The sequence below is a fragment of the Malus sylvestris genome, chromosome 5 (assembly GCF_916048215.2).
Source record: "Malus sylvestris chromosome 5, drMalSylv7.2, whole genome shotgun sequence".
NCBI lineage: Eukaryota > Viridiplantae > Streptophyta > Magnoliopsida > Rosales > Rosaceae > Malus > Malus sylvestris.
Window position 1 is genome coordinate 30,754,371 of NC_062264.1, and position 25,993 is coordinate 30,780,363.

The 25,993-nt window shown below is 39.2% G+C and overlaps 2 long non-coding RNA genes across 3 annotated transcripts; both read right to left on the reverse strand.

Annotated features, from left to right (window-relative positions):
• Positions 1 to 14,962: 14,962 nt before the first annotated feature.
• Positions 14,963 to 19,639, reverse strand: LOC126622750 (uncharacterized). Of its 2 annotated transcripts, none has more exons than XR_007623543.1 (3): positions 19,531 to 19,639; positions 15,200 to 15,358; positions 14,963 to 15,097 (listed from the first exon to the last, which is right to left on the reverse strand). It is a non-coding gene; the product is annotated as an uncharacterized LOC126622750 (long non-coding RNA). The 2 variants fall into 2 exon arrangements; XR_007623542.1 differs by lacking the exon at positions 19,531 to 19,639 and adding an exon at positions 15,864 to 16,137 and having other exon boundaries at positions 15,200 to 15,617.
• Positions 19,640 to 25,033: 5,394 nt separating this feature from the next.
• Positions 25,034 to 25,993, reverse strand: LOC126622752 (uncharacterized). Its single transcript, XR_007623545.1, has 2 exons — positions 25,929 to 25,993; positions 25,034 to 25,197 (listed from the first exon to the last, which is right to left on the reverse strand). It is a non-coding gene; the product is annotated as an uncharacterized LOC126622752 (long non-coding RNA).

Here is a 25,993-nt window from a genome sequence, read left to right on the forward strand (position 1 = left end):
GTGGAGTAGAAGTGCGGCGCAGCTAGGGTTTTATTTATTTCAATAGCTAGGGTTTCCCCAAAAATATCTGTACGTCTCATATGTCCTTGTCTTTTTTGGTATATACGTACCTAAATTTTAATGAGAATTGTAAACGATCTGTGGAGTTTCTAGTATCCACGTACATTAATTGCTTTGTGCATGCATTGATGACATAAATGCTAGGATAGTCAGTTAAAAATTCATTTGCATCAAAGTGTCAACCGCTGACGCTTCTTGAGATCTATTAGCGTCAGTTGTAGACAGTCATTTATACATTTATACACGCGAGTGTATTTTGTTAGCACAACTGATGTTACAACTTACAATAGAATCTTATACTAAGTCAGTGGCTCTACACTGTTGACGTATAAGGAGAGAATTGTAATAATTAATTAACATATAGCTCTGCTCTCCTTAATTTAGGTGTATGGACATCCATATATATGGAAGTCTAGCTTCCTAGGTCGATCAATATTGTTGCATGCATGCAGTCCTACCAAATGGCCTTAATGCGTTTTGCTTGCCTCCAAAAGTCGTACATATATTATCGTGGTAAAACAAATTCTACATGTTTAGAGTACAATATTGTGGTTTAGCTACTTGTTCTTGCCAATTCAATATGGTACCACAGATTATACATGTTTAGAGTAAAATATTGTGGTTTAGCCACTTGTTCTTGCCAATTCAATATGGTGCTTAGTTTGTCTTGTTCGGCTTCGCCCCCGCCCTCCAACATGAACATGAAGTTGAATGTTCAAATGGTATTAGGAACAAGGGAAACCATAGTGGGTGTTGGGGAGTGAAAGGTGCAGTCGCACAAGACCTCAAATTTGAAGGGGCCCCCAAAATTTTATCATCTAATATTACTAATTAATGTCCTATATCTAGAAAAGTGTAGGACAAATATTTAATTAAATTCTTAAAAAGAACATATGTTTTATCTAAGAAATAAAAAAATGAGGCGCCTATATCATAACTCAACTGATTAAAATCATCCAAAAATCTTTGTTTCATGCTACTTATGGTCTAGTGATATTCCTCTTCACTTGTAAGTGTAAGTGAGACTTAGGTTCAATTCTTTAAACCACATTATTACTAGCTCATTGTATGCTTTTGATTATTGAGTAAAAGTTATGTTTGTAGCTCTTTTTACTTATTATTAATGACATAGCAGAAGGCACACACTTTGTGTGTGTGAACAACCGCCCACCTCTTCCCACGTTCTCCTCAAGCGCAACCACTTCAATTCATTCAAACTATCTAAAAAAACCATTATGATTTCACTTACCTGTATAAAAAAATGATGGTGGGACAATTTCTCTTAATAAGTGCATATTTTTATCTTATGTAAATATTTTGATACAAAATTACCATTTTGCCCTCCTTACGTAAATGTTGTGTATCAAAAGTGAGGGCAAAATAGAAAAAAATGGGGATATGATTGTTATTTTGTCAAAAGGTACAAAATTACTATTTTGCCCTCATGTCAACATTATGTATTCAAAAGTGAGGGCAAAATTGAAAAAAAAAGGGGTAAAAAGTTGACAAGGAGGGTTCTCTTAATAGAATAGACTTATAAACTTGTAATTAGTGAGTGCTAAAGTTTGTTTTGATTTAAGTAATAATTTTCTAGCTAGCATCAATATATTGTCCTATTTTTTAAAAAATACCTTAAGGAGGAGCCATGTTATGAATTTCGCACAAGGATTCCAAAATCTCAGAGACGGCCCTAAGGAAATTGAACATACTTCTAAATTCGATGCAGGTGTGGATGTTGTGGAGCCAAAAATAATCACAAGGCGACACGTGAATTTTTGGACAAAAGAGGACAAAAATACCCTTGAGGTACAACGGGATTCCTACGCTTGAGCAGCGGGCAATCATCTCTCAGCCAAGTCAAAAGTGCCCAAAAATGGTAACAATTCAAAAACCATCTCATCAAATCCCTCTTATAAGGTAATTCCCAAAACCTACCTCATTCCATATATATTTACCTCTTTTTTATTTTATCCAATTAATTAAGTTATCATTACATAACCTCCCAAAACCTTCCAAAACCTCCCAAAACATTTCTTTTATTATGATAATTAGCCAATTAATATATTTATAACTAATTAATATATTAATTGGTAATTGAATCACCAAATAACATCCAAAAAAACACTTAAAGGCCGGCCACCTTTTCTCCAAAGGGGACCGGCCACACTCCCCTATAAAAGCCCTATTCTCTTCTCCAAAAGAGGGTGGTCATTCTCTTGCTAAAATTCTCCAAAATTCTCAAACACTTTCTCTCTAAATTCTAACTTTGGCATCGGAGGTTCTTCGACCAAAGCCCTCCATTCATCGTGGGCGTGTGAGGCCCTTGGCCTTGACCTAAGGTGTAAATTGTTTTGTAGGTGCAATCTTGTCCAAGATCAAGGAGGAAGAAATTTGCATCCACAGATGTTGTTTACCTCTTAAGCAACAAAAGTACAAAACCCTGGCTTCTCCTAAATCATATTAAGTAAACAGATTAAATCAAACTTCGACAAATTATGACAAAAATTATTCATGATCCACCCCATATATGAAGTGCCTTCATTTTTTTAATATTTATGTTAATTTTATTTTAATATTTTGGTTTACAACAAAAATAAGTTCTCTTGATTTATCTATAGTCAAACAAAGGCCACTAATTAAACAGTTAGCTTAGCTCACATTAATCCCAACTCATTTTTAGGCTATTAAATTCCTCTGTCGATATGTGTTGTATTACATTGTCTTGTTTTGTGCCACCAGAATAAGATGATAGCAAGATCTGATTGAACCAACCGGTCCAAATTAGTGTGTTTTGGAAAGATATTTTTTCACAAGAAAAATTTTAATTACTATTCATCATTTATTGTTCTTAAACATTCCTTCAAATTTTTCGCCATCCAAACTTAATAAATTAAACGAAAAAAGGAACAAAATTAAATAGAGTGCGTAGAGGAAGAAGAAAAAGTGTTTTGAGTGGTATTCTAGTTTGAGTCAAGGCTGAGTCCAGCTTTAGATTTTTAAGACAAAAGAGATCCAGACCAATCTAATCAAGGCCCAATCGTTGGACCACATGTACTCCTTTTCTTCTTTATGAAGGGAAAAAAATTATTAGTTTTGGAAATTAATTGATTAGCATTTGTGTTTTGTGATGTGATCGATATCCGCCTGTCTTTCAACAGTGTAGTTTTATTGTGCCACCTTAATGGCGTGTTTACGTGTTCGTAATCGAAATCAAAAGTCGGAGTGTGATTCCGATTACAGGTTATTCTTGTGTTTACTAAAATTTGGAGGAATCAAAATGAGTGGGGCCCACACGAAAAATGGATATGATTCCTGTTTTTGGAAGAATTGTATTCCGGAGGTGGGAGGTGTCATTTGAATTCCGGGAGACAAGCGGAATCTGGAATACAACTTTTCTACCTATTATAACCCCAACTAATTCCTAAAACTCCAATATGCCAGTGAAACCAACAAACCTAGACCTCTCCGCCTGCCTCCCTTTCACCTCCCTCTACATTTACACCCCAATCAACCAATCCGAACCGTCTTCAGATATCGTAAAGCTGGTTTTTCTATAGTTGTGGCGTCGTGGTCGTGTGGGGATGGAGGAGCGGGAGACAGACGGAGCCGTAGGAAATGATAATGAAGGATGCACAGAAAATAAAATAGGGGATGGAGGGAGAGGGTGGTGGCGATGGCGGTGCCGGTTGGGGAGGACTGACAAATGATACTGGGAGAAGAGTTTGAAAAGGTCGAAAAGTTGGGCTGCTTGGGAAGTTATGGGGGGTGGGTATAAAAATTAGGTTTAAAAAGGGTTAACAATTTAATTTATAAAGATCAAAGAGAAAATTCAATTATTTATGGGTTAATGTTGTTATGAAAATTAAATTTTATTAATTATCACATAAAATCACTCATTTAGACCAAGGGCAGTTTAGTAATCAAATGGTTTCGATTCCGATTCAGAAGTGAATTGGTAAACAATTTATATGGAACTGACATCATTCCTACTCCGTTTCCCGACAGTTTAGTAAACACCTTTCATAGGAATCTGTTTCTGATTCCTCATCAATCCAATTCCTCCCCAGTTCAATTCCTCCTCAATTCAATTCCACCCGTTTTGATTACGGATTAGTAAACGAGCCATAAGTGCATAATAAGTTTTGTAAATTAATTGAAGGCTTTTTAGCTAAAATGGTTTCTGAGATTTGTATAACACATTACTTTGTTCATGAGATTGAAAATCATTAAAAATGGTCACTGAGATTTTCTACCATCCATTATTTTGGTCATTCCGTTAAAAACTCCGTCAAGTGTCCTGAAGCTCTTGACCAAAAGTTTGGGCAATTTTCAAAGTTTTGTAACTCAATCGTTTCTTAATCAAAACCCATAATATATTAAAATGAAGATAGAAAAGTATAGAACAAGATTATACATATTTGGAAGCCCAATAGTTGCCGGATGTGGTCGGAAAATAGCCTGAAAATTGATTGGTTTGCGGAAAAACTGGAAAACTCACCAGAAACTGGGTAAACATTTCTTGATGGCTAAATAGTCGTGTTTTGGCCAGAAAACAGCTCGAAAGTGGCTGTCTTGGATTAGCATTTGAAAGTACTTTTTTTTTAGTCAAGCAATTGCATTAGTAAGTTAGATGTTAGATTAGCCACCGACGGGGTTCGAACCCATGCCGTCATGCAATGACACAATACATTTCCACTATTGTGGTAGAGGGCTACTTTCCATTTAAAGCACTTTTAAAATAATTAAAACGCTTTTAGAGATTTTTTTTTGAACAAACGATAGTATTTACACTAAGGGGAGGAGTGGGCATAGCCTCACAATGTGCTAGCAATAATATGGTTCCATTGCTTCTTAACCAATCCAATCTATTTGTTAGGTGAGAAATTTTTAGTTATGACGGGAACACAAATGGTATACCGCATGTTTTAATAGGAGTGGTGAGAAATTTTATTTATTAAGTTATTAACTTTTTAGCACACATATCCCATCATTTATATAGTGACACATGATGTACCACCTTGTGTATCGGTTACATTGAAAAATCTCTCTTTGTTTGGTGGCTTGGCATGGATTGGAATGGACATGACTTTGGACTTGATTTTTTTTTTGTGGTTATAATTAAATTTGTAATGTTTATTTGAGTAGAATTTGTCTTTGCAAATAGTGGAACCACAGTTGTCAGAAACGATGGTAATTATTATTTCTCTTTGAAAAATAAATTTGAATGCTCACCCAAATCCGATTCGGAGATAGAGGAAGAAGCAAGAAAATGATGATGGACAAAGAGAACAACAAGAAAACAATGGAGAGAGAAGGATGCATTAAGGAGGGGACGCTAGCCTTCACACATTGGGCAAACTGGACAAATTTAAGTAAATTTATTATAAATCATATTAATTATAAATTTACTATATAATTCATGAATGAACATTCAATAGTGTGTTGTTTTCAAAATAAAAAATATATATATGTAAGTACATCTCTTAAATTTTGGACTCTTTATATTAGTTTTGTCATTTTCTAAGCTCATATTGCTGGGCCTTTATTCTCAATGGTAATATATAAGGTTGGGCTTGCATTCCTTATTTTATAAAATTGCTCCGACTCATTTGCTTAAAAAAACCTTTAACTAAAAGCTAGTTATGCCTAAAATTGTCACTCAATACTACGATTTAGTAATCTTCCTATTCGCTTGTAAATGAAAGGTCTTAGATTTGAATCTCGTGAATGATGAATTTGATGCCAAATTAGATTCCGCATTGTGTGGTTTAGCCAATCTCTTCACTCCCTTTAGACCATCTACAGCCTTAGGGATAAAAAAAAAAGGTCGTACCCAGTGCACAAGGCTCCCGCTTAACGCAGGGTCTGGGAGAGGTGAATGTCGGCTAGCCTTACCCCCATTTATGGAGAGGCTGCTCCCAAATCTACAGCCTTAGGGATAAAACTTAAAAATTTAAGCCAGAAAATTTTAAGCCATAACCCAAAAATTGTTTTTCTCCTCCATCCCTTATGACTTAAAATTTTAGTCCGAGATTATTATTATTCACACAATAGGCAGCCTAATTTGGTATCGAATTCACCATCCACAATATTCAAACCTAAGATTTTTCACTTCCAAGTGAAGGGAAATACCACTAGACTGTAGTACTGAGTGGCTAGTCTGAGATTATTAAATAATGATTTTATCATTTTTTTTGGTAACCTCTTTAAAAATAAATTTTTTGGAGATTATCCTAATTTATTTTTATAAACATTTTAATAAAAAAATATTTAAATTCCAATAAGTAATTAATACATACAAATATATAGGTACTTATAAAGTTTTAAGTTAAATTTGATTTAAATATATTTTTTTAATTATTTTAGACGTTGGATTTGATTTTGTTTGTACCAAACTTGACCAATCGCGAAACTACCGAGCACCAATCAACGTTATACCGTCAAAGACCCAGAAGAGTTTCCTTCCAACCATGAGGCCAATCACAGCGCGACACGTGTCAACATCGGAAGCCAATCACAACACGACATGTGTCAATATAAGAACAAAGCTAGAAACTCTCTTATATAAAAGGAGATCATTCTCCCACAATATTTCCTAATGTCATTTGTACTAAATCATTCACTAGGACTCACTAAAGGAGAGCTTGAACCTATGTACTTGTGTAAACTCTTCACAATTAATGAGAACTCATCTACTCCATGGACGTAGCCAATCTCGGTGAACCACGTACATCTTTTGTTTGCTTCCTTGTCTCTATCAATTTACATACTTATCCACACTAGTAACCGGAGTAATCTAGCGAAAGTCACAAACTTGACACTTTCTGTTGTACCAAAGTCCCCACTGATTTTGTGCATCAAAATTTGGCGCTGTCTGTGGGAACGACACTTATTCTCACTCTTTTCAGCTTTGTTAAGCTGGTTTCCACCATTCGTACACTCTCTTTTGACCAGGCATCCCTTTCCAACATGGGGAGCGAGGGAAGCCACAACACACAGAATGACACCCCTCTTGCACCTGGTGCGAAGCAACGAAAGAAGGAACAAAAGAAGTTTGCTCTTCAGGCTAAAGTTGATGAGCTGGAGGCTTAGAACAACAATATAGCGATGAAGAATGAGATCTTCCAAGAGCAGTATGAGAAGGTCTTCGAGATGCTCAACGAGGCTAGATATACTAAAGCACACAAGCTCATCACCCATGTGGAAGTCAACCATCAACTGGGTGCCCCTCAACACGGAGGGTCATTTGCCTTCGACATGGGTATTCCTGTTGAGGAGTGAGCTACTCATCGAAATGGCGACCAACATGAGACTTCTCTCAACCCAGCTACTTCGACCCGAAGCAGGAGGAGTGGAGGAAGGCACCTCCTTACAGAAGGAGTGGAAGGATCGAAAACCATCTTTCATGAATGTCGAGACTTCCTAAAGCAACGTCGAGACAATCCCATCCATGTAAACTCGAAGATCAATGACCCAAGGGTCTCTGAAAGACTCGATCCCCTCCTATGTTCGAGGCCGACTACCAATTTGGGGAAGGGGCAACAAGTCCTAGAGAAACACGAAGGTATAGGGGACTCAGAGATGTTTCGACAGACATACCTTGGAAGTTAGTGCGGCGAGTCCAAGGAAAATCACATGCTCTTAATCAAACCTTCCTACTTCCAAGAAGAGATGGAGATTTACAAAAGAAAGCTCCAGTGGTACATGACTCCACTCTGAACCCTCTTGTTCTACAGCTCCTTAAGGAAGTAAACAAGTTGAAGGCCGAACGACAAACTGAGATACCTGATTGGAACCAACCTAGGCCTAGCCCTCTTACAAGAAGGATCATCGACACCCCCTCCAAGCAAAGACAAAGCAGAAGCTTGGCTTGCAACTCTATACCAGAAAGAAGGACCCAAGTGAACACCTTAACCTCTTTGAGTCTACTATGGCATACCGGATGCATACCGACGAAGAACGATGTCTTCTCTTCCCCTCTACCCTCTCTGGCGTAGCTCTAAATTGGTATTGCCGTATTCCACCTGAGACGGTAGACTCGTTTGAGGAATTGAGGAAACTGTTTGTTTCTCAACACATTTTCCAGACCGATCGCTTGCACTTTGCGGATGACTTGTACACTATTCGCCAGAAGCCAGATGAGTCATTACGTATGTATGTTGGCTGCTTCAACCATAGTATTCCCGTTGTGCCGAGGCAGACGACAAGACTACCCTCAAAGCCTTCACGGCAGGCCTACGTGACTGTTTCTTTAAGTACATGATCAATGCCAACACTTGGAAGACTTACTCTGAGGTGATGGCGCAAGCTTATAATCATGCCTCCGCCGAGGCAAGGACATACCAAGAGAAACCCCCAACAACCATCCCATATCAGCAAGTGGAAAGTGGAAGCCAGATCCACCCAAATGAGAAGACCTTAACTTTCCAAATAGCAGTAGTGTCTTCCCCTGCCTTACTTAATACTTTGCCAAGTCAACAGATATATCAATCTCAAGGCAAAAGGAAAGATTTCCATCCTCACCAGTCTCATTTTAGTAAAAGGAGTAAGGGACATTACTGCGATAACCAAGGGTATCGCCACGATAATCCCCGACCCCAGAGAGTTAACATAGTGGGTCAAGCATGTGTCAGGACAAGCCCTACCCCGAGGTATAAGGCATACACACTTTTAAACGCCACATGCGTGGCCATTTACCCCAGCATAGCACACCTGATATCGAAGCCAAAATCGAGGCACCAGGATTACAAGCCCACAAAGAACACGGGCACGTTTTGCTGCTACCACGAGCATAACGGCCATGACGGCGAGAAGTGTATCACCCTTCGTGATCATATTGAAGCTTTGGCATGTGAAGGAAAAGTTGATCGATTCCTCCTTCACCCTTCAAGGGGTAACCGTAACTAACGCCAGGTGAATGTGATATATTCCATAAGTGGCGGCACACCCATATCTAAATCTTCCAATAGGGCTATGAAAAACAACGAACGAGCTTTAAGGCCTGGCCACTAAGTGTTTCACGTGGAAGACATCAGGGGAGGCAAACATCAAAAGCCTAATTAGGATCCAATATGTTTTTACCCTGAGGAAGAAAGATGTATCATCTACCCTAACAACGACTCACTGATCATGGAAGCTCACATAGCTAACTTTGAAGTACGACGAATCTTGGTAGACACGGGGGTTTCGGTCAATATCATGTTTGCTGAAGCTTTCAGGACACTTAATGTAGCTAAACACTTGCTCGATCGCTCGATTTCTACTCTGATAAGCTTCTCCGATGATATCGTGCAACCTTTAGGGAGCATACACTTACTTTTCACCATTGGTACATGCCCTTACACAGCTACCATTACCACTAACTTCCTGGTGGTTGATTGCCCAACGGCATACAATATCATCTTTAGACGCATAGGCATCAATGATCTCAAGGCCATGGTATCTACACATATGTTGTTGATGAAATTTCCAACCCTCTATAGCAATGGTTACATCAGAGGAGATCAACTTAGTGCACGGTCATGTTATAACACTTCGGTTAAGCAACAACACCTGCCTGTTCCCAAGGAAACCTTTTCTATACATGACCAAGTCATAAAGACCAGCCCGAACGAAGCCAACTTCGATCTTCACGGTGGCAACAGTCAACCTGACGATCCTCGAGATGACTCTTTCACTCAGCAAGCACAACCCGTTGTAGAGCTAGAGAAGGTTTCTATATCAAAAGATTATCTAGATCGCATGGTGAAGATTATCACCACCCATTTTGTTGGCATTGATCTCTTTTTTGCAAGAGAACACTGAGGTTTTTGCCTAGTCATACGAGGACATGCCAGGCATCTCTCCCGATATCATATGTTATCACTTGAGTATTGACCCCAAGACCAAACCGGTGAGACAGAAGCGAAGATCTTATAACGTTGAATGATACGAAGCAATGAAGGCAGAAGTTGAAAAACTTAAAAGCATAGGCTTCGTCTGCGAAGTCAATTACCTAACATGGGTAGCAAATATGGTCTTTGTTAAGAAAATTTGACCAAAGAAAGTCTCCTGCTTCAAAAGGTCTTGTGGAGAATGTGTGTTGACTACACCGACCTAAACAAAGGATGCTCGAATGATAGCTTTCCTCTTTCTCTCATTGACAGACTTATAGACTCTACGGTAGGGTGTGAACTTCTGAGCTTCATGGATGCTTACTCAGGATACAACAAAATCCTCATGAACCCTCCGGACCAAGAACACACAGCCTTCACTATTGACAGGGGACTATATTGCTATAAATTCATGCTCTTCGGCCTAAAGAATGCAGGAGCGACTTATCAGAGACTAGTCAATTTGATGTTCATCGAACAGATTGGGAAGAGCATAGAAGTTTACGTTGATGATATGCTAGTCAAGAGCAAACATGCTGACCAACACATCACCAACCTATATGAAACTTTCACCATTCTAAAGAGGTATCGAATGAGGTTGAACCCCAACAAATGTGCCTTCAGCGTATGCTCTGGTAAATTCTTAGGCTTTATGATAAGCCAACGGGCATTAAGGCTAATCTCGAGAAGATCAAAGCAATCCTCGACATGAAGGAAACGGTAACTTCAAAAGACATCCAGAGCCTTACTGGCAAGGTGGCATCCTTAACTAGGTTCATCTTTAAGGCCACAGACAGATGTGCTCATTTCTTCAAAGCACTTAAGGGAAGTAAGAAGTACACTACATGGACTGATGAATGTGTCGAGGCATTGAAGAACCTCAAAGACTACATGAGTAAAGCCTTTATGCTCTCCAAACCTAAGGTTGGTGACACTCTCATTATCTATCTGTCGGTTTTGGCTTCAGCAGTAAGTTTTGTTCTCATTCGAAATGATGGTAATGTCGAACGACATGTCTACTACGCTAGCAAGGCCTTACAAGATGTGGAGACACGATACTCCAACATTGAGAAATTGGCTCTAGCATTGGTCATGTCTGCTCGAAAACTTCGCCCTTACTTCCAAGCACACTCCATCATCGTGCTTACCAATCATCCTCTTCAACAGATAGTCCAAAGTCCTGACACTTCAGGGTGAATAATCAAATAGGCGATCGCATTGGGTGAGTTTGACATCACCTACCAACCAAAGCCAGCTGAGAAGGGCCACGTAGTGGCAGACTCTATCGCTGACTTCATATATCCTGTTGACATTGTTTCTACGCCTAAAGAAGTGGTTTTATTACTCTCAGAAGCTGAGAAAATAAAACCAATAACCTCAATATGGAGTTTATATGTCGATGGCTCGTCCAACCAACAGGGTTGTGGAGCAGGATGATGCGAAATATATAAGCACACAAATTAAACCATTTTTTTATCAATTGTAGCAAAGTATGTAAGTAGGGATCGTTCTAGGCCGGGGATTAGGAGGGATTGCTAAATCACTTGAAAACTGACTCAAAACGTAAAAACAAAGTTTAAAACACTAAAATAGACTCAAAGAATGCAAAACTAAACTCTAAAACACTAAAACAAACCAAAAGACTCAAAACAGCCCTGAAACACTCAAAACTGCCTTAAAAACACTTTCTGGGCAGTTTTGAACACAAAACACAATTTGGACGAAAATAGGTTGTAACTTGACTCAAGACACTTAAAAACACAAACTAAATTGAATTCTAACTAAGATGACTCAACAAAATAAAAGGGGATTGATTTTAGACAAATTTAAAAACAAAATAGAAACTTTGTAACTTGAACAGATTTTAAAACGAATTTGGCTAAAGTTAAAGGATGGAAAGCTAGCTAAGGGGTTCTTCTCCACACATGTCACACTTGCATACAAAACGATTTCCAATTGCTTCTCAATAAACCATGAATTCCCAACGCCCCAAATTAACCGTGAATTGCACTAATTAACCCTCAGATTTTCCTAAAGTTATCGAATTGGATGAATTGCATACAACAACCCAAAGCATTCCTCACAAGTTCCCTGCATGAATTGCATAACAAAGATACAAGCAAAGATCATTAAGTTCTATGAAAATCATAAGCATTGGCGAGACACTTGTTACTATGAATTGCATGAAACTTATGCCAAGAATTTACTTAACACGATTGTGATCAACAACCTTTACTACTTGCGAATATAAGTTCATAACGATTAGGTGAAATTCCCTTATATCCTAGCATCAAACTTATGCATGAAAATTAAGCGTGCACTCTCAACCAACACACACAAATTAGTTTTAATTCATATAGATAAGTAAATTGAATTCACAACTTATGAAACGCAATTAGAAGTAATCAAATCATATAGCAAGCATAAACATGGTTTCGAATCCCCCTAGCCAAGGGGGGGTTTAGTTCCTCATACGCACAAAGCAAAGATAAATAAGTTTAAACATTGAAATCCAAAGAAAGAGAACACCTAGACACTCCAACTTCGCAGCAAGTGCATCCACGATTCCTCCTTCTTCCTTGCTGCGGCATAGAGACTTTGGACATGTTTTGGGTGGTATTTGTATGGGGGAATGGATATGGAATGGTATAAGAGTGTTTAGGATGGATGGGTGGTGCATCAAGGGGTTGTTTTTGGCAGAAATTTGGGAAAATGGTGATAGAAGGCTGCGGCAAAGGAGAGGGCAGATTTCTGGCTTGAATTGTTGTGTATGAGAGGTGGTAAATTCGGCCAAGAGGGTTTATGAGTATATATAGGCACTTAAAACCCTAGGTAAATCAGATATGGACTTGAATAACCCAAGTCCACAAGGAAAAGGGCCTAGAAATCAGAATTAAAAGGGGAGAAAGTCCACAAGGTGCGGCAGGTTTTGGGAAATAAGGATAGGGCTTCTAGAAAACCTTGCAAGGCAAGGAAAATAGATTCTAACAAGGGCTAGGTGCGGCAGGTTTTGGGAAATAAGGATAGGGCTTCTAGAAAGCCCAAAACCAAGAGGAAATAGGCCCTAACCCACGGCAAGGATGAAGAAATGTTCTAAAACCCTTCTTTGTGTCTTCCAACGCTTAGGAACCTTCTAATGTTGCTGAAACTCAAGGCCATCTAGGTTTAGAAAAGATCAACCCAAAGTAGAAACATTTAGGCTTAACTTTCCTACTTGAAGTAGGAAACCTTGTTTGAGTAGGAATCTTCATTCTTCTAGGAATCCATCTTCAACTAGGAATCCCTCGTTGATTAGGAATCCTTCTTGAATTAGGACTCCTTCTTGGACTAGGAATCCTTCTTGGACTAGGAATCCCTCAAAACTTCAAATCTTCAATCTCGTCCATTCCTTTTGTTCCAAGCATATGCTATCCAATCCAAGCTCACTTTTGCTCCAAAAAGCTCCAAATTGCATCTTTTTATGTAATATGCCTTTAAAACCTGAAAACACATGAAACTAGCTTAAAAGACTACTTTAAACTAATAAAACATAACGAAAATGCATAAGAATTAGCTAACTAAAGCGCATAAATATGCTCCTATCACAGGACTAGTCCTTACAACCCCTGACAAAGTGGCGATGAAGTATGCTCTTCGTTTCAAATTCAAGGTGCCGAACAATAAGGCCGAATATGAAGCCCTTCTAGCAGGCTTACATTTGGCCAAACACTTTGGGGTTAAACGAATTGATATTTTCAGTGACTCCCAATTGGTGGTTAACCAGGTCACCAACAACTTTGACATTAAGGATAGCTCCATGGCAGCATATCTGGCATAAACACAATTGTTGCTCAAGCACTTCAACTACCAGATCACTCAAATTCCTCGAGCGGCAAACATTCATGCAGACGCTTTGGCTCGCCTCGCCTCAGCAGTGGAAGACAAAATTGGGAAAAAAATTCAGGTCGAATTGTTGGCAGCACCAAGCACCATAGCCGCAGAAATGTGCAACTTACAACAGGGGGATAGTTGGATTACCTCGATTTATAAATTCCTTACGCATGGTACCCTCCCAAACGATAAAGTCCAAGCTAAACAGATTGGATACAAGGCTACCTGTTACTTGATCATTAATGACCAACTCTACAAACGGGGTTTTAACCTACCATACCTAAGATGCCTTACGCCTGCGGAGGCGAAAATTGTCCTTCGGGAAATACATGAAGAAGTCTATGGAGATCATGCTGGATCTCGATTCCTAGCACACAAGGCTTTTCACCAAGGATATTACTGGGTAACACTCCACCAAGATGCCATCAGAATATCTCGCTCATGTGATAAGTGTCAACGCTAGGCAACTATTCCTCATTCCCCTTCCGAGCTGCTCACTCTTATGATCAGCCCTTGGCCTTTCGCCTAATGTGGACTTGATTTGATTAACCCAATGCCTGCAGGGAAGGGTAAGGTCCGCTATGCAATCGTTGCAATTGACTAGGGCTGGGTTCGGTTCTTATTGGTTCGATTTTTTGCCAAAATCGAAACCGAACCGAAATTTTGGTTCGGTTCAAAATTTTTTGGTTTTTTCTCGGTTCGATTTTTTTTTCGGTTCGGTTTTTTCGGTTCGGTTTCGGTTTTTTTTTCCGTTTTTTTTTTCCTCCAAAAAATGCAAAACAACCATAACATAAGATAGAAAATATGATATGTTTCCATCTCTCCAGGATGGTTTTTCAATATTCATAAGGGAAGAAGTTACTAATTAATCTAAAAACATAAAGCCTCATAAAACTAAAAGTCTCAAAAAATGAAAAATTTTGAAATATGAAATTTTAACATTTCCAAGTTCCAACAATCATAACATAAGAATTCCAACTAGAATAGAATCAAAGACAATGAAAATAAACATTTAAAGTCCAACTAGAAATAGAATCATCAATCAAGTTTAAGTCTTCAAAAAGTCCAAATTTAAACATCAAAGTTTAAGTCCTAAAAAAGTTCAAATTTTAACATCAAAGTTTAAGTCTTCAAAAAGTCCAAATTTAAACATCACACAAGTCAAATAAACCTTCAAGGTTTCATCACTTCATGTCTTGCATAAATAAATCTTCCAAGTCTTCAAGCTCAAGCTCAACGCATAGGCGGCTTAGGAGGCAACATAGCACCTTTCTTTGAGCTTCCACTTGCCATTTCTACATACAAATAAAAAAAAGAGAACATGATGTAAAGCAAGCGTGCAACATAGCATATAATTAAAATAGTCTAACAAAACCAAATGCAATAAGTAAAATTACCTTTCTCAACTTCTTCACAAAACTCAAATCTCCTCAATGGTTGGCTCATGATGTAATGCTACATGAATTGACCTAAGCCAATTTTGCGTACATATCAAAGCCTCCACCATTTTTGGACTCAAAGAACTACGATATGGATCAATTATTCGTCCACTTGTGCTAAAGGAGGATTCTGAAGCAATGGTTGATACGGGAATAGCTAAAATCTCTTTTGCAACTCGTGCCAAAATAGGATACTTAGAAAACCCATTCACCCTCCACCAATTCAAGATATCAAAGTTTGCCTCTTCTTCCCCTTCATTAGGATCCAAAAGATACATATCCAAATCATTATGCACAATACGAGCTCTCTTTGCTTTTCTCATTTCACTTTTCTCTTTCAACTTTCTTTCAATCTCTGTCATGCTTGATAAATGATCTCCACTTGTAGTTGCCGATTGAGAACTACCACAACTACTTGTGCTTTGTTGTGTATCAAAAGATAACTCTTCATGAATCTTATAAAGATCAAACAACAAATCTTTCACCGCATTGGTTGCAATTTCAACTTTTTCCTCGTCCTCGCCATATAGTATCTCATAATAATCAACCACCTTCTCCAATTTATGGCGAGGATCAAGCACAAGTGCCACAAAAACATATTGATTCATATCCTCAATTGAACCCCAATATTTGTCATATTTTTCTTGCATCAACATGGAAATCATAGACAAGAATTCATTATCTTTGTTTTCAAGGATGAGACTTTTGATCTTAAACAAATCACCAAAAGTAGTATGAATTGTTGGAGTATTAGAACAACACACTTTTAAAGTGACTTCATAGAAAGGTCTAAAAAAGGATGCAAATATTCCTGCCTCACTCCAATCATAAGTCGAAGGTGGCCCCTCCCTTATATTATCATGATTTTCTTTAGTAAAGTAAGGAAGGTAATGACCATCATCTACTTTTAACCTATCAAAAGTCATCTTGAACTTCAAATGTAACATCCCACATCGCCCAGGGGAGTGATCCTTAAATGTATATTCTCATCCCTACCTAGCACGAGGCCTTTTGGGAGCTCACTGACTTCGGGTTCCGTCGGAACTCCGAAGTTAAGCGAGAAGAAGGCCAGAGCACTCCCAGGATGGGTGACCCACTAGGAAGTTGCTCGTAAGTTCCCAAAAACAAAACCGTGAGGGAATGGTAAGCCTAAAGCGGACAATATCGTGCTACGGTGGTGAAGATGGCCCGGGAAGTGATCTGCCCCGGGTCTGGATGTGACAAATGGTATCAGAGCCAATCCCTGGCCGGACGTGTGCCGACGAGGACGTCGGGCCCCTAAGGGGGTGGATTGTAACATCCCACATCGCCCAGGGGAGTGATTTTTAAATTTATATTCCCATCCCTACCTAGCACGAGGCTTTTTGGGAGCTCACTGGCTTCGGGTTCCGTCGGAACTCCGAAGTTAAGCGAGAAGAAAGCCAGAGCACTCCCAAGATGGGTGACCCACTGGGAAGTTGCTCGTGAGTTCCCAAAAACAAAACCGTGAGGGAATGGTAAGCCCAAAGCGGACAATATCATGCTACGGTGGTGAAGATGGCCCGGGAAGTGATCCGCCCCGGGCCGGGATGTGACATCAAAGCCGATTCCAACATTAAAAATGTGGAATTCCACCTAGTAGGGACATCTAAAATCACAAGCCCTTTGCTTTCTATTCTCACTTTCTCAACACACCTTTTAAAGCTCTCCAACCTTTGAGGGGAAGATCGTACATACCTAACCGCATTACGAATGCTTTGTATGACGGTATTCAACATTTTTATCCCATCATTCACCACCAAATTAAGAATATAAGCAACACACCTCATGCGTAAATATTTTCCATCATGCAAAAATGCATTAGGAATCCCCCACCCACTTATTCGGTGCACCAAATCCCTTAAGCCGGAATCATTTGCCGAAACATTGTCAACCGTAATAGTTAACACCTTCTCTATGCCCCACTCCACCAAACACTCCTCCAAAAGTTGAGCAATAGATTCTCCTTTATGATTTGGAATGACACAAAAGTTCAAAATCTTTTTATGCAACATCCAATCATCTTCAATAAAATGAGTAGTGAGAACCATGTAATTTGTTTGTTGAATAGAAGTTCATGTATCTGTTGTTAGACACACCCTAAATGTCTTCAACTGACTTTTCAATTTCTCCTTTTCGGAGTAAAACAAGCCAAGTACATCTTTAGCTATTGTCTTACGACTAGGTACTCTCCATAAAGGACATGCATGCATGCAAAAATGACGAAAACCCTCTCCCTCGACGAAAGAAAAAGGTAACTCGTCTATTATTATCATCTCAATGCAAGCCTTAGTAACTTCCACTTGAGAAAAACCTATAGCTTCCAACTTATCTTTTATGCCGGCAAAGGTTAAGATCTTTTGCGTATTTGCAGCAAATATTTCCTTATTAGGACCGTAGCTTCTACATCTAGCTAAGTGATTTCTTATACTAGTTGTACTATTTTTATCCGTGTCGGCCATATACGATTTGTTGCAATACTTGCACACCCCTTTAACTCTACGTCCCTCAATTGTCCTATCAAAGTGCTCCCAAATTGTAGACCTTTCATGACTTTTTAGTGAATCCAAGAGAGTATCTTCTTTACTTACTTAATCACTTGAGCAGCCCTCTTTTGGAGTTGCATCGGAGGATTTTTTGGATCCACCATGAGTAAAAGAAGTGTGTTAAGTTGCCACCATGGGGAGTTGAGGTGGAGTTGATTCACCAACAATGTCCTTAAAAAATAATAGAAAGAATCATTACAATTAATTATTAAATAAACTAGAGACATAAGAACCATAGAGAAAGTATAGAGATGACAACTTACTTGCGATGGAGTAGACGTAGATGAGTTTATTTTTTCACGGGAGCTATTTGATAATCTCATTGAGTTTAAGCTTGAGCTCGAGGCCTTTGATGCACTTGACTTCATCTAATTAATAAGCAAAGGTAAGATACAGATTGCTTTGGAAAAGTTACGGTCCTTACGGATACATCATTGACTAAGAAGCAAAGGTAAGATACAAAACACAAACTATATGCACAAATGTAGTTATCAGCCATCTAGATACATCATTGATTAAGAAGAAAAAGAAAACAAAACATATCTTGTATTAATTTGTTGGGAGAAATATCATAGGCTAAGGCTTACTGTGCTATTGAGTAGAATCTGTGCTACACACACAAAGATGAGACAAAACAAGTGTATCATTTGACTTATGCACAAATGTAGTTATCATTTGACCTATGCACGAGAACAGTTAATCCAGCAAATGAGCATAATTATCCTATTTACAACCTATCAATATGATACAAAACAATTTTGCATTAAAGTGGGAAAACCAGAAAAGTAAGGAAAACAACTTAACTAAATTTTAAGAAACAGTTTATACCTTGCACCTCAACACGCCATATTACTTTTAGAAGGCTTGGTACTCTCAACCTCTCTTGACTCCTAGAAAATCAATAGAACCTAAAATGGATGAAACACTACCATACATAACTGAGAGAAGCTCATCCGAAACTAGAACTAGAAACGCCTTATTTCATTTTGTTTAGCTCGCTGTTTTTCTTGTTCTTTCCCCCTATGCACAAATGTAGTTATCAGCCATCTAGATTGCTTTGGAAATGGTAAAATAAGTAACCATATTCAGGTTAAAACTTAAAACCAATTGAAGAATCTGTGCTAAACACGTCACAAAGAATTTGTGCTATTGAGTAAAATAAGTAACCATATTTCTGCTGCTTCTTCAGAAGCATATCAAACAACCATGTTTGTTATATATTAACCATGTTTCTGACCCTTTAGTTTGTTTATTCACATCAATTTTCCCACTTAAATTTTCACAAGCCATTTCATTATTTTGTCCCTCCCTCACCTCCAAAATCTTCCTCTCCGCTTCCATTTTAAATTTACTACAAGATGGATTAAACTAGTTATTTACAATCTCAGACACAACAAACAACAAGTAATCTGCAGCAACTCATAGTCTAATAGTCATAAAGCTACACTTGCAGAACCAAATCCAGGCTTCAGCAGCATACCCAAAACAAATTAATCAAACCGTATGTACTCTCACAAATTAATCAAACCGTATGTACTCTCACAAATTAATCAAACCTCAACTAATAGTCTAATAATGTTCATAAATGAAGTTACCTAACCAAATCCAGCATACCCAAAACAAATTGCAAAACCATGAAATTGAAAAGCTACAGATCAAATTCATCAGAACCAACGAAATTGAAAAAAAAAATCTGTAAAACGCATCATGGGGTGAGAGACTAACCTTGCAAAAGAGGGAATTTGTGGGTCGAGACTTGAGCCTTGAAACGGCGAGAGGAAGTCGTGGGTCATAGGGGTGGGTGACAGATTGAGAGTGAGACGGTGACGGCGAGCGAGAGGGATAAGAGAAAGGTCGTTGAGAGATGGCGACAACGAGTGAGAGACAGGTCGCTAAGATGGTGAGAGAGTACGTACGACACCGTTCAAGAGAAAGGGAATGGGAATGGGTTCGGTTCTGTTTAGTGTTTAGGGTTTCAGAGTTCAGAGACTGAATAAGGATTGAAGGAAGGTAGACGTGGCGCGCTACAAATTGGACTAAACGAACGAACGACACCGTTCAAGAGAAAAAACGACGTCGTTTTGCCTTACTTCGGTTCGGTTTGGTTCGGTCTGGTTTCCGAACCCCAGAAACCGAACTGAATTGAACCAGTTTCTGTTCGGTCTGGTTTTACACTTTTGGTTCGATTTTTTTTTTGGGTTCGGTTTTTTTTGGTCTCGGTTCGGTATTAGGTTCGGTTTTTTTTTGTTTTCGATTTTTCGAACCCACCCCTACAATTGATTACTTCACAAAGTGGGCTGAAGTAGAACCCTTGGCAACCATTACTGAGGTAAAAATAGAAGACTTCGTATGGAAGAACATCTTTTGTAGATTCGGCATTCCCAATGCAATAGTCACTGACAACGGGTGACAATTCGACAATAATAAGTTCAGGATGTTCTGCTCTAAGTTCAACATCAACTTATGTTTTGTCTCCCTAGCTCATCCTCAGTCTAATGGACAAGTCGAAGCCATCAACAAAATAATCAAGCGAACTTTGAAAACCGGCTTGGACAAGGCTAAAGGTTGTTGGCCAGAATTTGTACCCCAAGTTCTTTGGTCATACCGCACTTCGTATCGGACATCAACAGGAGAAACCCCATTCTCACTTGCCTTTGGTACATAGGCAGTTGTCCTAGTTGAGTTTGAGCAAGCAATGTTTCGAGTCCAGAACTACGTGCAAAGTGAAAATGACAAACAACTTACCCTCAACTGAGATCTAGTCGAGGAACACAGAAACCAGGCTCACTTGAGGAATGCCACCTACAAGCAGCGCATCTCCAACTACTATGACTCAAGGGTCAAACCTCGTTCTTTCAAAGTGGGGGACTGGGTATTGAAGAAAAGATTACTTTGCGACAGAGTTCCGAGTGAAAGAACACTTAATCCAAACTGGGATGGACCGTTTGAAGTTATTGACATCAGTCGCCCTGGCTCCTATAAGCTTAGAAGCTCTTATGGCAAGACCCTTGGCCATCCATGGAACGCTGATCACTTGAAGTACTATTACAAGTAAATTCACATTGTACAAGTGTTAAGCTTCAGCCGTTCGGCATCTTATGCAACGAAGACTATTTGGCATGAATTCAATAAAAAGGTGATTTGGGCAACTCGGTCCTAATCCTCTTACATTCCTAGCAATGAAACACTCGGGGTTTAAAGCTTTAACATGAATGCTCTGTTGATGCACAAAATCAGTGAGGACTTTGATACAATAGAAAGTGTTAAGTTTGTGACCTTCGCTAGATTGCTCTGGTTACTAGTGTGGATAAGTATGCAAATGGATAGAGACATAGAAGCAAACACAAGATGTACGTGGTTCACCTAGATTGGCTACGTCCACGGAGTAGAGAAGTTCTCATTAATTGTGAAGGGTTTACACAAGTACATAGGTTCAAGCTCTCATTTAGTGAGTACTAGTGAATGATTTAGTACAAATGACATTAGGAAATATTGTGGGAGAATGATCTCCTTTTATATAAGAGTTTCTAGCTTTGTTCTGACATTGACACATGTCATGTTGTGATTGGCTTCTGATGTTGACACGTGTCGCGTTATGATTGGCTTCTGATGTCGACACGTGTCGTACTGTGATTGGCCTCCTAGTTGGAAGGAAACTCTTTTGGGTCCTTGATGGTATAACGTTGACCAGTGCTCAGTAGTTTTGGGATTGGTCAAGTATGGTATAAATAGTGCTTCCCTAAGTTTCCAAGTGAGGGAAGCTCCTCGGTTGAGGACTTGCAAGATCCAAGTCGCTGAGTAATCACGAAACTTCTAAGTACTAAAGTGTGGTATCGTTTTCACTTGCCTTATTTGTCTCATAGGTAGATGTGGCATCTTATCTGAAAGTATTTTTTCTCCATCCATGGGTGGTATCTTTAACCGGTGGAGATACACAAGGTAATGTATCAATTTCACCTGAAGCTTACTTGTAGTTTCAGGCTTGGTCAAGCGCGATACAAACCATGTAGTAAGAGAAATGAGGTCCAATAAATCTCTGAAGTACGAAAATAAGGGGAAAATTCCTACAAACAATAACTCTTTGAACGTATTTCTTGCACACAATTGGTGCCCCTATAAAAGAAAGGCAACATGGCCGTTTGTTCAAAAATTGAAGAGGCACCACTATCCGGATTTCGAGAAGCAGATTTTCCTGAGTAAAATATGTCGACAATCCCCACACGCAACATCAGCTCATCGGGTACCACAGATAACTTTGCCAAAGATCTCTGACAAAGTTTAGACATATAAATTTTGAAGGTCCAGCTACTTTACCATTACCCACAAAGGTAAAGGAACAACACCACTGCTTGATAACTGGAAAGTCCATATGTGTGTCAACCTTTGTGCTCCGTGACAAGACAGACTGACAAAAATGCCCAACCGTTACTCACATCGAGAAAACACTCCCAACATGATTACTTTCTCAAAAATCAAAGAGGCACCGCTCCCCAAATTTCGAGAGCCAGACTCTCACCAGGATTGCTTTCTAAAAAATCAAACAGGCACTGCTATCCGAATCTCGAGAGCTAGACTCTTACCAGGATTGCTTTCTCAAAAATCGAAGAGGCATTGCTATTTGAATCTCGAGAGCCAGACTCCCACTAGGATTACTTTCTCAAAAATCGAAGAGGCATCACTATCCGAATCTCGAGAGCCAGACTCCTACCAGAATTGCTTTCTCAAAAATTAAAGAGGCACCACTTTCTAAATCTCGAGAGCCAGATCCCCAATAGGATTGCTTGTTCAAAAATCGAAGAGGTAACGCTCTCCGAATCTTGAGAGCCAGATCCCCAACAGGATTGCTTGTTCGAAAATCGAAGAGGCACCGCTCTTTGAACTTCGAGAGCCAAATTCCTTGGATAAAATTTGTCTGTAATATTCACACGTAACATTAGCTTTCCAGATACCACATACCATTTTTTCAAAGTGCTTTGACAAAGTTAAAACACGTGAAGCTTGCAGTTCCCACTACATTGCTATGACCAAGAAGGGTAAATGAATAACATTACTAGTTGTTGTTAAGGAGACTCCTATATATGTCAACCTCCATCTTCCACGGACAGGCAGACCTGCAAAAATGCTCAACCCTTCCTCATATCTGAAAGGGCACTCCCAATGAAGCCTCTCGAAATACTCAACTTTCTTTCCCCCCCCAATAATACCTATGCAAACCAGCCACACCAAAGCAAGAGTATTTCATATCATCAGGGTCAAAAGCAAGAGTATCCCATATCATGCTTTTTCCTTGTCTTTTCCTTTGCCCTTGTTCTTACCTGTAAGACAAGGAGAAAAAGAGCAATCAGTCAGCATTTGGAATCAAGCTTCCAGTCAGGAATTGACTACCTGGAACCCCTTGCCTGATTACTTATCTGACATTGCTCTCGAGTACTTATCTTCAACATCTTATGCTTCCAAAGAAGATACCACATATGTTTGAGGAACAGATAGGGCAAGTAAGAAGGATACAAGGAAGCATGTGGAGACAAGCGTAACAGAACACATGCCGATACATACTCTAGATTTTGTCAATAGCAAAAATATCCCATATCATCAGGGTCGAACGTACTCTAGATTTGATGGACTTGTTTTGACCTTCAACTTCTTGAATTGGCCTTATACTCTGGAGGAAACCAGAAAACCCTCCAGCCCAATTCAAGAATAAGCCTGTGAAAATTTACTTCTTCAAAAGCAAAAGTATCTCATATCATATCTTCTCATTTTTCTTCTCTTTATCCTCCTTGCTGCCTGCAAGATAGGGGGAATGAGAACAGTCAGCCGGAACTCAAAAGAAAACTTATGATCTGAGACTGATTGCTTGGAACTCTGATTGCTTACCTTGTCTATCACTTTTTTTGGCAAATCTCCCAGCTCGGCGACTTGGATGACTCCTACTACATGGTTTGTATTGCGCTTGACCAAGCCTGAAACTACAAGTAAGCTTCAAGTCAAATTGATACATTACCTTATGCATCTCCACCGATTAAAGATACCATCCCTTGATGTAGGAAAAGTACTTCCAGAGAAGATGTCACATCTACCTATGAGACAGATAAGGCAAGTGAAGACAAGACCACACTTTGGTATTTGGAAGTTTCGTGATTACTCAGCGGCTTGGATCTTGCAAGACCCCAACCGAGGAGCTTCCCTCACTCAGGAACTTAGGGGAACATTGCTTGTACCATACTTGACCAATCCCGAAACTACAGAGTATCGGTCAACGTTATACCATCAAGGACCCAGAAGAGTTTCTCTCCAATCAGGAGGCCAATCACAACTCGACACATGTCAACATCGGAAGCCATTCACAACACGACACGTGTCAATGTCAGAACAAAGCTAGAAACTCTCTTCTATAAAATGAGATCATTCTCCCACAATATTTCCTAATGTCATTTGTACTAAATTATTCACTAGTACTCATTAAAGAAGAGCTTGAACCTATGTACTTGTGTAAACCCTTCACAATTAATAAGAACTTCTCTACTCCGTGGACGTAGTCAATCTGGGTGAATCACGTACATTTTGTGTTTGCTTCCCTGTCTCTATCCATTTACATACTTATCCACACTAGTCATCGGAGCAATCTAGGACAGGTCACAAACTTGACACTTTTTGTTGTACCAAAGTCCTCACTGATTTTGTGCATCAACATATTTGGGTCGTCAAATCTTTTTTTACTATTAAATTTAATCTTATTTGATCATAACCGTTAAATTATAAATAAAAAACAAAAAAAGTTTTGAAATATTATAATTTAGTGAATCCAGAATAATTTAAGCCGCTGAAATCCTATCTAATGGTTGAGATAGTTTGGGAAGTTTTGAAGTTTATATTTTAAATTTTATCTCATGAGTTGGAGATATTCGATATTCTTAGTATATAATATATCGTTACACTCAAAATAAAATATTTAAAAAAAAAAGAAGGGGCATTTTGATATAGATGCCTCAAATTTGAATTTTTTTAATCAAACATCTATAACTTTTAAACTTTTGATCAAACATTCTTCTACTGATTTTTAATTAAAAATTATGATTTTTATTGTATTTAATTAACCAACTAGTTCAGAAAATAATATCACAAATATTCTAAAATCACCACAAACTTCCTATCTTATCTTATCATAATTCGTTCAAAATGAATTTTTCTTATTCAAATAATTTGTTGTTTTAAATTCTAAAAACACATAAACATCCTATTAACATACAATTATGAAATATAACATGCACATATGTCACATCCCAGCCTGGGTCCACCATATCCAGGGCCCGTTTTACCACCGTAGCACGATATTGTCCGCTTTGGGCTTAGCATTCCCTCACGGTTTTGTTTTTGGGAACTCACGAGCAACTTTGCAGTGGGTCACCCATTTTGGGAGTGCTCTGGCCTCATTCTCGCTTAACTTTGAAGTTCCTACGGAACCCGAAGCCAGTGAGCTCCCAAAAGGCCTTGTGCTAGGTAGGGATGGGAATATACATTTAAGGATCACTCCCCTGGACGATGTGGGATGTTACAATCCACCCCCTTAGGGGCCCGACGTCCTCATCGACACATTTCCGATCTGGGATTGGCTCTAATATCATTTGTCACATCCCGGCCCGGTGCAAATCACTTCCTGGGCATGTCTACCACCGTAGCACGATATTGTCCGCTTTGGGCTTACCATTCCCTCACGGTTTTATTTTTGGGAACTCACGAGCAACTTCCCAGTGGGTTACCCATCCTAGGAGTACTCTGACCTCCTTCTCGCTTAACTTCGGAGTTTCTACGGAACTTGAAGCCAGTGAGCTCCCAAAAGGCCTCGTGCTAGTGATCTCCCAAAAGACCTTGTGCTATGTAGGGATGTGAATATACATTTAAGGATCACTCCCCTAGGCGATGTGGGATGTTACAATCCACCCCTTTAGGGGCTCGACGTCCTCGTCGACACACTTCCGATCAAGGATTGGCTCTAATACCATTTGTCACATCACGGCCCGGGGCAGATCACTTCCCGGGCCTGTCCACCACCGTAGCACGATATTGTCCGCTTTGGGCTTACCATTCCCTCACGGTTTTGCTTTTGGGAACTCACGAGCAACTTCCCAGTGGGTTACCCATCCTGGGAGTGCTCTGACCTCCTTCTCGCTTAACTTCGGAGTTCCTA